The sequence below is a fragment of the Pan paniscus genome, chromosome 3 (genome assembly GCF_029289425.2).
Source record: "Pan paniscus chromosome 3, NHGRI_mPanPan1-v2.0_pri, whole genome shotgun sequence".
Lineage (NCBI taxonomy): Eukaryota > Metazoa > Chordata > Mammalia > Primates > Hominidae > Pan > Pan paniscus.
This window is the reverse complement of record NC_073252.2, coordinates 9939946-9952478: the sequence shown is the minus strand read 5'-3', so window position 1 is coordinate 9952478 and position 12533 is coordinate 9939946. Positions and strand designations below refer to the sequence as shown.

The 12533-nt window shown below is 47.4% G+C and overlaps 1 long non-coding RNA gene across 9 annotated transcripts in view; it reads left to right on the top strand.

Annotated features, from left to right (window-relative positions):
- LOC117979913 (uncharacterized) overlaps nucleotides 1–12533 on the top strand; it is a 127109-nt gene that overhangs the window by 641 nt on the left and 113935 nt on the right. For 5 of the 9 annotated variants that reach the window (XR_010111916.1, XR_010111914.1, XR_010111912.1 and 2 more), the window contains exons 1-2: nucleotides 1090–1223; nucleotides 10523–10661. This is a non-coding gene — a long non-coding RNA (uncharacterized LOC117979913). Of the gene's footprint in view, nucleotides 1–1051; nucleotides 1224–10522; nucleotides 10662–12533 lie in introns of those variants that run through there. The other 4 variants (XR_010111910.1, XR_010111909.1, XR_010111911.1 and 1 more) reach the window with 3 other exon arrangements.

The following is a 12533-nucleotide window of genomic DNA, read 5'->3' as shown; positions in this document are numbered from 1 at the left end:
GGAGGCGGGGCCGGTTAGGGCAAGGGTCCCTGGAATCGTCGAGTCAGGCCTTGGGCCAAAGTAGACCCTCTTGCAGTTCCTCCGCCTTCAGGAAGGTCTTTTTGGCAGGGGCCTTATGGGTGCGCGCTTCGGTCCTGGAGGCCTTATCCTAGCCGCTTCTCCATCAGCGCCACCCGTCTGGGGCCCGACAGGAGGGAGCTTTCCCTCTGTCCCCCAGCCTTTGGACTGTCACCAAACAAGCCATTCGTTCACCAAATACTTACTAAGCGCCTACCATGCGCCTGGCAAGGCAGATGTAACAGTGAGAAAAACTAGGTGTGGTCCAGGCCCTCCAGGGTCTCAGGGGCTCGTGGAAGAAGTGGACATTGAAGTACTTATCATATAAATGAATATAAAAGTACAATAGCGATATCTGCCATGAAGGTGAGCAGACAGAGCTAGCGGGGCTTCCAGGAGGAGTTTTGATCTTGCAGGGACAGGAAGGAGGAGTTAGCTCCTGCGGGGTGGGATTAGTGGTGGTGGTGATATAGACTTGGGGACAGAGTGGAAAACAACAAAAATATAATTATTTTAGTTCAAAGTTATTGTGTCTTGAGTTGAAAAGCAGGGCAGTTAGCAACACAGTTCAGATTTCAGTACTGCCCCTGAAATCTGAACTGTGTTCAAAGTCTAAAACGTTTACCTTAGCAAATGCCTCATACAACTCCATTTGGAAGAGTCCTGAGAGCTAATTTGTTAAGTATACTTGCAGAAGGTAGATGAGGAGACAGATTAAATCTTATTACCTCTTTCAGATGAGAGGCACTTGAGCCCTGCTCAGCTATGAGAATAAGAGAGGGGAATTAATTCTAATTGAATACACTTGTTCTCTCATAGCTGTTGTTCCCCACCAGAACCAAATGAGCGCAAGATCTGACAAAGAAAAAAAAGGTTCATCTTTTATTCTCCCAAACACTTTCATTTAAATCAAGAGGGTGGGATGTGGTTATTGCTGTGCTTTTAGACAGAATCAACGGTTTCTGGGTCTGAGATATTGCATATACCCTCTCAGTCCCTGTATCCTGAGATGGAGTCACCTGAGAATCCACAGCAAGTCCTAACCAGGGATGGGTCTGCGTGGTTAAGGAAGGTTGGCTTCAGAACTGGGCCAGGGGCACTGCTTTGCTTTTGCTGTTTTGATCAGCTCTCTGCCTGCAGGAGACAAGGAAAACCAATGGGAACAGGTTAGTTACACTCATAAATCCTGGGCTTATTTTACTAACTCACATAATAGCTATTAATTGCCTTTCTTCCAAGGAGCAAAAGGGTATATACGGTCAATGCCATAGTAAGTAACACTGTATTATGTTATACTAAAATATTAATAAATCTAGGTTTGTTCAGTCTTTCCTGATTCCATAGATTGGAAGCGGATTGAGGAAGGACGCTAGCGGACCACAGAGCTGAGCCATGCACACAGAAGAAACCTTTTTTTTTTTTTTTTTTTTTTTTTTTTTGTGAGACGGAGTTTCGCTCTCTTGTTGCCCAGGCTGGAGTGCAATGGCACGATCTCGGCTCACTGCAACCTCCACCTCCCGGGTTCAAGTGATTCTCCTGCCTCAGCCTCCTGAGTAGCTGGGATTACAGGCGTGAGCCACCATGCCGGGCCATTTTTGTATTTTTAGTAGAGACAGTGTTTTAACATGTTGGCCAGGCTGGTCTCAAATTCCTGACTTCAGGTGATCTGCCCGCCTCTGCCTCCCAAAGTGCTGGGATTACAGGCGTGAGCCACCGCGCCCGGTCAGAAGAAATCTTTATCTTGGTGTGCGGGCTCTGATGAGGGACAAATGTCATCTATCTTGGACCTGAATCTGGAAGGATCAAGGAACTGAAGGGATTTTTTTGTTTCAGACAGTCTCCCTCTGTTGCCAGGCTGGAGTGCAGCGGCACGATCTCGGCTCCAGCAACTTCTGCCTCCCGGGCTCAAGCGATTCTCCTGCCTCAGCCTCCTGAGTAGCTGGAACTACAGGCACGCATCACCACGCCCAGTTAATTTTTGTATTTTTAGTAGAGACAGGTTTTCACCATGTTGGCCAGGATTGTCTCAATTTCTTGACCTCATGATCCATCTGTCTTGGCCTCCCAAAGGGCTGGGATTACAGGCGTGAGCCACCATGCCCGGCCTCACTGAAGGGATTTTTTTAATGTCACGTGGCTCTCACAGGTGCGATGTGTTCGGGTGCAAGTGAAGATTAGGACTGATGCTTAAAACCAAACGTAAAATTCCAGGTGGTGTTGCTATGGGAAGAAGCATTAGGACAATCTGAGTGGTTTCAGTTGCAAGTGTGTGTGTATGTGCAAGAACTACAGTCAAGATTCAACTTCTGGCATTGAGGGTCTCTTTAATAACAGTAATAGCAACCTAAGGCAGTTTAACAGTATGGAATGATTGCCTTTTAGAAATTAAGCTATGGGCATGGAAGTTCAATCAGTACACTGAAGTTTTTCCTTTATCTCTCCTATGGTTAATGGTTTCTGCAGAAAAGGACCAATCGATTTCTTTCTAAAATGTTGCTTCAGGGTGTAGAGACCTTTATAGGTCCTGTTTCAACTTACAGAAAATTTTTATAGTTCAAATATAAATTACGTTCAATGTGGACTTTGTAATAGGATTTAAGGTTAAGTAAAGTTTCCACTTTCCTTAGGCTGTTTGCAGTGCCCAGCAGGCCCCATGATATCGAGATGGAAGTTATGTTAAAGGAGGAGATTGGTCAGGGATGGGCAGAATAAGGAATATGGGCAGCTCAGGCTAATGATACAATGATTGAGATGTAGAAAGAGGGCCAGGCATGGGATAACGCCTGTAATCTCAGTGCTTTTGGAGGCCAAGGCAAGAGGATCACTTGAGGTCAGAAGACCAGCCTGGTCAACAGAGTGAGACCTAATCTGTACAAAAAAAAAAAAAAAAAAAATTAGTTGGGCATGGTGGTGTGCACCTGTAGTCTCAGCCACTTGGAAGGCTGAGGTCAGGGGATCCCTTGAGCCTAGGAGTTTGAGGCTGCAGTGAGCTATAATCACATAACTGTACTCCAGCCTGGGTGATAGGGTGAGGCCCTGACTAAAAAAAAAATTGACTCAGGGAAAAAATTGGAAATCTTAATCCTCAGTACCCAGGAATGTGACCTTATTTGGAAAAAGGGTATTTGTAGATGTAATCAAGTAACGATGAGTCATACTGGATTGGGGGCTGCTGTTGCGGGGACAGATGCAATGACTGGTGTCCTTATAAAAGAAGAGAATGAGGGCCGGGCATGGTGGCTCATGCCTGTAATCTCAGCACACTTTGGGAGGGTGAGGTGGGTGGATCACTTGAGGTCAGGAGTTCGAGACCAGCCTGGCCAACATGGTGAAACTCCATCTCTACTAAAAATACAAAATTAGCACTGCGTGGTGGCGGGCGTCTGTAATCTCAGCTACCCAGGAGGCTGAGGCGGGAGAATCACTTGAACCTAGGAGGCAGAGGTTGCAGTGAGCCAAGATTGTGCCACTGCACTTCAGCCTGGGTGACAGAGGGAAACTCCATTTCAAAAAAATAAAATAAAGAGGAGAATGTCAGGTGAAGACAGAGACACAGGGAGAAGGCAGCCATGTGATGAGGGAGGAGAGATTAGAGCGATGCATCTACAAGGAACACCAAGCATTGCCGGCGGCCACCAGACGCCAGAATAGGCAAGGAAGTATTCTCTCTTACATGTTTCAGAGGAAGCGAAGCCCGGCTGACACCCTGATTTTGGACTTCTAGCATCCAGGCCTGAGAGACAATACATTTCTGTTGTTTTCAGCCATATGTGGGGCCCTCGTTGTTGTTGTGGTTTTTTTTTTTTGGAGACGGAGTTTCACTCTTGTGCCCCAGGCTGGAGTGCAATGGCAAGACCTCGACTCTCTACAACCACCTCCTCCCAGGTTCAAGAAATTCTCCTGCCTCAGCCTCCTGAGTAGCTGGGATTACAGGCATGCGCCATCTTGTGCAGCTAATTTTTGTATTTTTAGTAGAGATGGGGTTTCACCATGTTGGCCGGGATGGTCTCAAAATCCTGACCTCAAGTGATCCACCCGCCTCAGCATCCCAAAGTGCTGGGATTACAGGCATGAGCCCCCACGCCCGGCCTTGTGGTTTTTTTTTTAGACAAGATCCCTCTGTGTCATCCAGGCTGGAGTGCAGTGGTACAATCTCAGCTCCTGCAGCCTCGACCTCCCTGGGCTCAGGTAATTTTCCCTTCTCAGCCTCCAAGTAGCTGGGACTACACGCTTGGCTAATTTTTGTATTTTCTGTAGAGATGGGGTCTTGCTATGTTGCCCAGGCTGGTCTCAAACTCCTTGGGCTCAAGCCATCTGCCTGCCTTGGCCTCCCAAAGTGCTAGGATTACAGGCATGAGCCACTATCCCTGGCCACCCTTGTTAAAAAATAAAGAATTTCAAGATGGTGATGGCAGATTATTAAACCACAGTGGGGACTCTTCTGTGTCCCTGTGGGACTGTCCAGGTTGCAAACCCATGAAGCTGGCCCTGGCTGCTGGGTTCTTGGAGTGCTGGACCTCCTGTGGCATGTGGCAAGGAGTTGTCATGGGTTATCATATGAATGATCAACTACAGGAGACCCAAAGACCACTCAGTCCTTTTTCCGACGAATGGCTGTGTATGTCACACTAGCAACAAACAGAACCGCAAGAGCTCCTGTGACAATGCTGAACCCGATCACTGCACCTTGCAGAGCAGATACCATCTGTACCTCCGCTCCTGTTAAGAAACCAGAGGGTTTTTAATTGCCTGATTATTAAGAGGTTGTTCTGGTTGCTCCTGGTTCCCTGGGAAGTTTCCCATCTAGTCGCCAGTGAGTATTCATTATGGAAATGAAATGTACATTTAACCCAAGAAAATGCTCACTCTAGAGAAATCTCATAGGGCAAGTCATTGAAAGCCGATTTACTAAATGACCTTTTCGCTAAATGACCCATTTGCCTAATGAACAATTTGCCAAGTGATCAATTTGCTGAAAGCCAATTCACTGAAAATCTGTTTGTGGGATGTCCTGCTTATCAGTAACTGACAGTCAGACGCAGCTTATCCCAGGCTCCCAATGGGATGTGGGACAGGGGAGGGGCTACAAAATAGTTGTAGCAAAACTCCAAAACTTAAAAAGCAGAAAAATCCTCCATAATTTGGTGAATTAGTCATTCATTTAATTAGTTTTCTACAAAAGGGACTGCTTCCTGTATGTTCAAAAGGAGATCATGGGCAGTGGCTTAGAAGAAGAGAAAGGATGTGTATCACCCCTGCCCTCCCCTCTTTTCCTTTTTTTTTTTTTTTTTTTTAGAGGCAGGAATTGGAGTCCCGTAGCACAATCATAGCACACTGCAGCCTCAAACTCCTGGGTTCCAGCTATCCTCCTGCCTCAGCCTCCCAGTAGCTGGGACTACAGGCATGTGACACTACACCCAGCTAATTTTTTGTAGAGACAGGGACTCACTATGGTGCCCAGGCTGGTCTCAATCTCCTGGCCCCAAGTGATCCTCCTACCTCATCCTCCCAAAGTCCTGGGATTACAAGTATCAGCCACTGTGCCCAGCCCCTTACTCCTTTTTGCATGTAATTGCTTTAAGCGCTCATTAGATCACTGGACAGTATCCACGTCTTTCCTGGCAAAAGGAAAGATAGCCAGTGTTTGTAAACAACCCACAAAAGAAGGCAACAGCAAATTCTGAGATGATTTTATTCTTCCTTTGTATCACCCAGATTGAAGGAGTTTGAAGTCTTGAGAATTTGCAGTCTCATTTCAGACTCTCCCCTCTCCTTTTTTCAGCATCGAGGGAACAGCAGGGTTTTGCTCCTCCCCTATGAACAGCTTTCTGTGCTATTGAAGGAGGGCTGATTTCCGTATCTGGAAGGGGCATCTTGGGGGCAGACTGTACACAGTGATTTCCTGAGGACCGGAAGGATTACAGCCTGACTTTATAGAGCGCCTTCCCTTTGCCTAAAAGACACTATGTAAAATGTTACCAGCAGGTCGAGGGATTCCCTACCTCCCCTGCTATCTGTTTGGAGCTATTGGCATCTTGTTCCTGGGGCTCCAAAGCTGCTGGGAAACAGGATTGTTGTGCTTGAATTCCCTCCTCCCCACCATGAGACCCCTTTTTGATTCTTTTCTATCTCAGGACAGAGCAGACTATGCTGACAGTTTTCTGGCAGCTGCTTTTGTGTCTCACCTGGCTGCTGGACATAGGAGTTCACGAGCATTTCCTGGGTGACTGCAAGGGAGCTGTTGTGGGTTTGGGGGTGACTCCCAGGAGCTTACACATGAATGGGTAGATGTGGATGCCGTTAAAAGGCTCGGCCAAGCGATTCCTCTTGAAATCTGGCCCGAAAGCTCTGAATATGGTCTCATATCCATGAGGACATTATCAAAGCCACGGCTGCCTTTGTTGAAACACATTATAATTCTCTGAAAAATAATAACAATAAAAAAGCCATTTTAGGTTCCAATCCGCTGAAAGAAAACTGTCCCTTAGTTAATGTCATGCTTGTTGAATCCATGAAGTCTTTGAGAATTTAAACTACAAGGACACTGCTCTCGGTGGTGGTGGAGAGAATACCAAGGATTTAAAGGTCTTTAAGAAAGAGAATGTAGAAAGCGTACCCATTGGAAACAGCAAGATGATGATAATCGTTCTGACAGTAATAATAAGCTCATATATAGAGAGCTTACTATGTATCATGAATTGTTCTGAATTCTTCATAAATATATGTTACCTCCTTTACCCTCATGGCAGCCCAGTAAAGGTGCCATTCCCCATTTTACAGTTGGGGAAACTGAGTTACAGAGCTTTTCTGCACTGAGTCATCAGGAGCAAATGCTAGATCAGGTAACTGAACCCAAGCAATCTGGTTCCAGAGCCAAATAGATGTATTTTTTATGGTATAAATACATATACATATACTTTTAGGGGAAGGGTGGGGGTAGAATGGGATGAGGATTCTGGGTAATTGCATGGTAAATGCCAAATACCTTTCTTGTCTGTCCCTCTTTTCAAATGATAAAGTAATGTCAATTGCAACACTTTTTTCTTTTTTTGAGACAAGGTCTAGCTGGAGTAGAGTGATGCAGTCATAGCCCACTGCAGCTTCAAATTCCTGGGCTCAAGCAATCCATCTACATCAGCTTCCCAAGTAGTTGGGACTATAGGCCCACACTACTATGCCCAGCTAATTATTTTAATTTTTGTAGAGATGGCAGGTGGTGGTGGGGGTGTCTTGCCATGTTGCCCAGGCTGGTCTCGAACTCTTGACCTCAAGTGAACCTCCTGCCTTAGCCCCACAAAGCTCTGGAATTATAGCCACTGTGGCTGGCTACAATACTATTTATTTATATTTTAGACCAACAGATATTCTAGCATATAAGAAATGTGATGCTGTCTGTACATTGAAGAGTTGGTCTAATATTTGGCCTGGTGCATACAGAAATTGCCTCTCTGCTCCGCTCTGGTTGAAGAAACCAGTCCGACTGTCTCTGAGGCTATGGAGCAGTCCATCAAGAATGAAAGCCCTCTGCCAGGCACGTTTCCTCACACCTGTAATACCAGCATTTTGGGAGGCCAAGGCAGGTGGATCATTTGAAGTGAGGAGTTCGACACCAGCATGGCCAACATGGTGAAACCCTGTCTCTACAAGAAATAGAAAAATTAGCTGGGCCTGGTGACGCGTGCCTGTAATCCCAGCTACTCAGGAGGCTGAGGCAGGAGAATCACTTGAACCTGGGAGGCAGAGGTTGCAGTGGGGAGCTGAGATCACACCACTGCATTCCAGCCTGGGCGACAGAGCGAGACTCTCTCAAAAAAAAAAAAAAAAAAAAAAAAATGAATGTCCTCATGATGGCCTCAAGCGCGTTGGTCCCTGAAGAGAGTCAAGGAAGGCCCACTTTACTCTGCACTGCAAAGCAGGCAGGTGGACAGGATGAGAAGTGGATTCAGTGAGAGGCATTGACCCAAAGGATTTTCTGGCTAATGGTCGGTTCAGCAGAATATTAAACTGAGCACAGCATCCTGTTCCCTCAAACCATCTGGTTGGTCAGTGGGGAATGTTCTTGTCTCGTTAAATGTCCTCATGCTACTGTCAAGATACCCTGTTACAAAACGTCATAAACCAGGTTTATGGGCGTGGGATTGATGTGCAGTAATCACAGTGTTCCGGGCCACTTGAGGGATAAAATATACCTTAGGTGATAAACTGTTGTATTTTAATGTGAATATTTCCACCAACATTCAACAGTAACCCCATGAGTTTTCTCATACCTGTTACACTCTGGAGTTGCAGCAAGCTAACATGAAGCAAGTTGTAAACATAATGATCGCATTTGGCTCTTATTCACAGCAAGCGTTCTTCAAGGTGTACCTGGGGCAGTCTTCCCTCACATGAGGTTTATAGCATCATTTATTTATTTAATTAATTATTTATTTTTTGAGACGGAGTTTCGCTCTGTTGCCCAGGCTGGAGTGCAATGGTGCGATCTTGGCTCACTGCAACCTCTGCCCCCCCGGGGTTCAAGCGATTCTCCTGCCTCAGTCTCCCGAGTAGCTGGGATTATAGGCACCTGCTACCACGCCTGGCTAATTTTTGTATTTTTAGTAGAGACGGGGTTTCACCATGTTGACCGGGCTGGTCTCAAACTCCTGACTTCAGGTGATCCACCCGCCTCAGCCTCCCAAAGTGTTGGGATTACTGGCGTGAGCCACAGCACCTGGCTATAGCATCATTTAAACTTTGTTCTGCCATGAATTGTTAGTTGGTAGTTAACAAAAAATAGACCACCTCATTTATGTCTCACAGTTAGCATTGGTTTTTGTGTTTTCTTTAGGCTTGTTTTTTAATTGTTTTCAAAATTGTGAAAAAGGGTCTTGTTCTGTTGCTGAGGCCAGAGTGCAGTGACACAATCTTGGCTCACTGCAGCCTCAACCTCCTGGGCTCAAGCAATCCTCCCACTTTAGCCTCCTGAGTAGCTGGGACTACAAACAAAAGCCACCACCGCTGGCTAATTTTTAATTTTTAATTTTTTTTTTTTTGAAATGGAGTTTTGCTCTGTCTCCCAGCAGGTTGGAGTGCAGTGGCGTAATCTCGGCTCTCTGCAACCTCCACCTCTCGGGTTCAAGCGATTCTTCTGCCTCAGCCTCGGCACCCACCACCATGCCTGGCTAATTTTTAAAAAGTATTTTTAGTAGCAACAGGGTTTCACCATGTTGGCGAGTCTGGTCTTGAACTCCTGACCTCAAGTGATCCACCTACCTCAGCCTCCCAAAGTGCTGGGATTACAGACATGAGCCACCACGCCAAGCCTAATTTTTAAATTTTTTGTAGAGACCAGGTTTTGCCATGTTGTCTAGGCTGGTCTTGAACTCCTGGGCTCAAGTGATCCTCCTGCCTTGGCCGCTCAAAGTGCTGGGATTACAGGCATGGCCCTTATATCTGGCCCTTAAAGCTGCTTTTTAATAACAGCTTTATTGAAAGATAATTCACATACCACACAATTTTCCCATTTAAAGTGTACAATTTGGCCGGGCATGGTGGCTCACACTTGTAATCCCAGCATTTTGGGAGGCTGAGGTGGGAGGATCGCTTGAACCCAAGAGTTTGAGATGAGCCCGAGCAACATGGCAAAACCCTGTCTCGACCAAAAATACAAAAAAATTAGCTGAGCATGGTGGTGTGTGTCTGTAGTCCCAGCTACTCAGGAGGCTGAAGTGGGAGGATGGTTTGAGCCTGGGAGGTGGAGGGTGCAGTGAGTTGAGATTGTACCACTGCACTCCAGCCTGGGCAACAGAGCCAGACCCTGTCTCTAAATAAATAAATAAAGTGCATAATTCAGTGGTTTTTAATATATTCACAGAGTTGTGCAGCCATCATCACCATCAATTTTAGAAATTTTAATTACCCCAGAAGAAACCCTGAATCCATTAGCAGTCACCCCTTATTTCCCCCTGACTATACCCACCCCTGGCTCCTGGCAACCATTAATCTACTTTCTGTTTCTTTGGATTTTCATATTCTGGGCATATATATATACACAGAGAGAGAGAGAGAGAGAGAGAGAGAGAGAGAGAGAGAGAATCATCTCATATTTGTCTGGCTTCTCTCACTTAGCCTAATGGTTTCAAGGTGTATCCAGGTTGTAGCATGAATCAGCCCTTCATTCCATATTTTGGCTGATTAATGTTCCATCACACGGGTAGACTGTACTTGTTTGCCCATTCATCTGTTGTTGATAGGCATTTGTGTTGTTGCCACCTTTTGACAATTATGAATAATTTTGCTGTGAGCATCTGTGTGTGTCTTTGTATGAACAGGCTTGCATATTTTTTGATATGGGCAAATGAGAACCAGCAGCAGGGGGCTTCTGTGGTGACTTTTTAGGTGATCTTTGTGTACTCTGTATAATGATTGGCCACTCAGGCTTGGGGGCAGTACTTAACCTTACATTTCTTCCTTTTTTTTTAAGATAGGGTCTCTCTCTCTGCCACCCAGGCCAGAGTGCAGTTGATGCAGGGCAGGGGAGCCCCGAAATGGAGCATAGTGTGTCTGGAACTGGTGGGTTCTTGGTCTCACTGACTTCAAGAATGAAGCCACGGACCCTCGCGGTGAGTGTCACAGTTCTTAAAGGCGGTGTGTCCGGAGTTTGTTCCTTCTGATGCTCGGATGTGTTCAGAGTTTCTTCCTTCTGGTGGGTTGGTGGTCTCGCTGGCTTCAGGAGTGAAGCTGCAGACCTTCACAGTGACTGTTACAGCTCATAAACGCAGTGTGGACCCAAAGAGCGAGCAGCAACAAGATTTATTGCAAAGAGCAAAAGAACAAAGCTTCCACAGTGTGGGAAGGGACCCCAGTGGGTTGCCACTGCTGGCTGGGGCAGCCTGCTTTTATTCCCTTATACGGCCCCACCCACATCCTGCTGATTGGTCCATTTTACAGAGAGCCGATTGGTCTGTTTTACAGAGAGCTGATTGGTCTGTTTTGACAGGGTGCTGATTGGGGCATTTACAATCCCTGAGCTAGACACAAAAGTTCTCCAAGTCCCTACTAGATTAGCTAGATTCAGAGTGTCGACTGGTGCATTCACAAACCCTGAGCTAGACACAGGGTGCTGATTGGTGTGTTTACAAACCATGAGCTAGATACAGTGTGCCGATTGGTGTATTTACAATCCCTTAGCTAGACATAAAGGTTCTCAAAGTCCCCAACAGACTCAGGAGCCCAGCTGGCCTCACCAAGTGGATCCCACATGGGGGCCGCAGGTGGAGCTGCCTGCCTGCCCTGTGCCCTGCACTGGCACTCCTCAGCCCTTGGGTGGTCAATGGCACTGGGCGCCCTGGAGCAGGGGGCGGTGCTCATGGGGGTGGCTCGGCACTCATTGGGGAGGCTCAGGCCACGCAGGAGCACATGGCGGGTTGTGGGGAGCCTCAGGCATGGCGGGCTGCATGTCCCGAGCCCTGCCCTGCAGGGAAGCAGCTAAAGCCCGGCGAGAAATTGAGCAAAGCAGCTGCTGGCCCAGGTGCTAAGCCCCTCACTGCCCGGGTCCAGCGGGGCCAACGGGCCACTCCAAGTGCGGGGCCCAGTGAGCCCATGCCTACCCAGAACTCGCGCTGGCCCACAAGCGCCGTGCCCAGCCCCGGTTCCTGCCCGCGCCTCTCCCTCTGCACCTCCCCGCAAGCTGAGGGAGCCAGCTCCAGCCTCGGCCAGCCCAGGAAGGGGCTCCCACAGTGCAGCGGCGGGCTGAAGGGCTCCTCAAGTGCTGCCAAAGTGTGAGCCCAGGCAGAGGAGGCGCCAAGAGTGAGCTTGAGGGCTGCCAGCATGCTGTCACCTCTCAAAAGTACGTGAGGGTTTTTGTCTTTACCCAGGAAAGAATTCAAGGGCAAGCCAGAGGTATAGAAGAAGACAGCTTTATTGAAGAGGCAGCATTACAGCCCTGTGACTGCTCCTGTAGGGCAGGGCTACCCTGGAGGCAGAGAACAGCGGCAGAGAGTTTGCAATCACATTTATACCCACTTTTAATTGCATGCAGATTAAAGGGCAGTTTATGCAGGAATTTCTAGAAAATGGGTAGTAACTTTTGAGTCATTGGGTCATTGCCATGGAAAGGGGCAGTAACTCCTGGGTGTTGCCTTGGCAATAGTAAACTCACATGGCACACTGGTGGGCATGTCTGATGGAAAGCTGCTTCTGCCCCAGCCCTGTTTTAGCTAGTCCTCAATTTGGTCTGGTGTCCAAGCCCTGCCTGTGGAGTCAAGTCCTGCCTCCTATCTCACAGTGGCGTGATCATGGCTCACTGCAGACTCAACACCCCCGGGCTCAAGCAGTTCTCCCACCTCAGCCTCCTGAGTTGCTGGGACCAGAGGCATGTGCCACTACGCCCAGCTACTTTTTTTGCATTTTTTTATAGAGGTGGTGTTTCACTGTGTTGCCTAGACTGGTCTCAAACTCCTGGGCTCAAGCAGTCTACCTACGTTAGCCTTCTA